Here is a 3,085-nt window from a genome sequence, read left to right on the forward strand (position 1 = left end):
GTAGGTGGTATGTCTTTATTAGCATAAGAAAAAAAACTTTCCCAGGAGCTCTTACATAGTCTGGGTGTGGGTGGTATGGGATGGGTGGGCAACCCTGAGCCCTTGAGGGCATTTCCTCTGTAGTGTTAGCTCTCAGCAGTTACCTGCTGCTCCTTTTTAGTACCTGAAGTGTCTCTGATTAACATCTTGGCAAATATTCAGCTCAGAACTAAGGTGTTTGGGGTAGGTTTTTATGTGATGAAACAAATGGGTGGTCTTTCTATTGTGATTTTTGAGGTTTTCTGCTTCTGGGTACAAAAGATGAATGAACCTCATTTACCATACTTTGACTTGGTAGGGTTTCTTCTTTTGGTCTGCCTGGGACTATTTCCATGTGACAGGAAAAAAGCAAGCCTAGAGGCTTAGGGGATATTTGCTCTTTCAGTCAACCTATCAGCTGGGAGTATATTTCCTAGACTATCAGTGAAAAAGCTTTTGCTAGGTCAAATTGCAGATAGATTTTGCTCAAGGACCAGAATTTTCTAAATGCTGTTGTTTTTTCTGGAAGCATTGAGGTAATGATACCAAGTTCCATTCTTGAAAGCTTCACGTTTATGTTCCTGATCAGCGCTTCTTGATGAAAGCAGCTGTACAGAGAAGTCGTGGCCAGAATTAACAATAATTGCTGTGTTAGCATTGACATTGGGACTTGGTGCCAGCTGTGTTGTGTTGTGTTTTCATGAGACCTGGGACTACAATTTTAGCAACAATAACCACAATAGAAAATTTACCAGTAGTCACCTTGTCTGGTCAGTCATAGAGGCCATTTCCCAGCCCTCTCTTGTTCTTGCAGGAAGATTGCAGACCTGTCAGGAAACCCTATTCATGAGTCCTGTTGGTATTGTCTGTCAACTCAGAGACAATCGGATGGTACCCAAGTGTGAGGTCTACCTAACACTGAAAAATGAAACGAGAAGCTGTATCACAGTAAATACAAAATGATGATTCTGAGAGAAATATTTTCCTTCATTTCAGAATATTCTTTACTAATGATGAATTTGAAAGGATGGATTTTTTTTTCCTTTTTCTTTCTTTTTGGATGCTTAAAATCAGAACTTTTAATGGATTTTTTAAGGTAACTATATAATATATTTAGTTTTAATATATCATTGAGATGATTTTTGTGTGCTTTTTAATGGCTACATACAAATTTATTGTTCTTTTTGATAGTTGAGAATTTAAACTAAATATGTAATTTTTGTATTAGTCAGGATTCTCTATAGTTACAGAACTTATGGAATATCTCTGTTTTTTAAGGGAATTTGTTGTGATAACTTCCAGTCTATCATCCAACTAATCCAACCACGGGCAACTCTGGATGGGAAGTCAAAGGATGTAAAGTTATTTAGACCCAAAGACTAGTTGTTTCAGCTGGTCTTCTGTACGTTCCAACAGATGTGCTGACAAGTAAATGCAAGCAGACAAGAAGAGAGAATCTTCCTTCTTCCAATGTCCTTATGTAGATCTCCAACAGAAGGAGTGGCCCAGAGGAAAGGTATCTACCACCATTCCTAGATCTGGGACTTGCTTTATCCCAGGCTGACCTGAATCTCAGAGATCTGATTGGCTCAAAATTTCCTGGGATTAATGTGTGTACTACCTTGCCTGGGCCTAAGTTTTTCATGGCCACTATGGCTCAAGATCTCTGTGCCAAGATCCAAGTCAGAAAATTGTTTCTTCTAGCCTCAATCCATATCAGATTACAGGTGAGCCTTCCAGTTCTGGATTGAAGTTCATTCCAGATATAGTCAAAGTAACAACCAGGAATAGCCATTACAACATATATTTATCAAATCTACTCTTCCATGTCTTCCCTTTCAATTTCTTCCCTATCTACCCATCAGTTTCCTTTCATAACTTCATGAATTATGATTTATTAAATCCACTAGTTATACTCAGTATTCTGCACATGCATGAGTTTAGAAGCAACTATTGGTACCTGGGCAGTCTCTATTACTTTCTTAGCAGTTCTAGAACGCCAATAGTTCTTCAACTTTTAAATGGTACTTAAAGTTCACCTCTTCATTCTGTATTTCATCTATCTTGACCTTTCTGAGAGCTGTGAATGCTATCTCAACTACTGTGAAGTACTATGTACATTCGAAGTACTTTGACTGGAAAACACTAGTTTTAGGCATCTAAAACTTCTGGTATGTGCAATATTTCTGTTGTATCTCCTGACAAGATTCATTAGTCTTTGGAAGAGTGATGCCATGTGGATGTTACATTAGGCCTGGAATTAATGGACTCTTGTTCTCTGCATGTTGTGCAACTCTGGATCATCTTGTTAAATATAATCTAATACAAAAAGAAGCTTTTTGATGAGGTAGAGAGATGCATTTGTCCATGGGTGTAACAGTAAGTCTTCAGGAGTCAGTTTCATATTAGGTCCATTTATCAGAATAGTAGCAGATCCTCCCATAGTGTCTGTGACCATTCTATCTGTTAATTCTTGGTCCTCATAATATTGGCAGGTATGAATTTCAATTTGTAGAGTTAGCCTTAAATAAAACTGGAGAAGGTTTATTTAACTCCATGATATCAGGGTTTGTTTTCCAGCAAAACTGTTGTCTTACCATATTAACAGCTGGATAAGACTGATGGTTATTTTCCTCCCCCAAAAAATACATAGTACCTTGCATCACTGTGGATGCTATGAGCAGGGGATGGATTTTCCACATTGATGCAGCTTGATGCCTCCATGTTTCATGATATCTTTTCTTCAGGAAGATTTTACCTTCAGACTCTAAGTGCTACCAAGAGCTAATACCATTAGGAAGTTTGTGCAACCTTTCTGACTAACAATTGCAAAATCTGTGTTAGTTTGTGATGTCAGGTAGGGACATTGCCATCCTGCTACATTGTAAGACCATTTAGGCTCTTCTTATACATGTATATGCATATATTTTTATGAAGCATTAATAGTAATAGATACACATATGATCATTTCTACAGGTGTTTAGTTACTTCACCCCATCCTTCTTTTTGTACCTTGTTTTCCCATTCCCACTCCTAATCCTTATCCCACTGTTCCGCATATCTCCTT

This window comes from Rattus norvegicus, chromosome 14 (assembly GCF_021556685.1).
Source record: "Rattus norvegicus strain SHRSP/BbbUtx chromosome 14, alternate assembly SHRSP_T2T, whole genome shotgun sequence".
Lineage (NCBI taxonomy): Eukaryota > Metazoa > Chordata > Mammalia > Rodentia > Muridae > Rattus > Rattus norvegicus.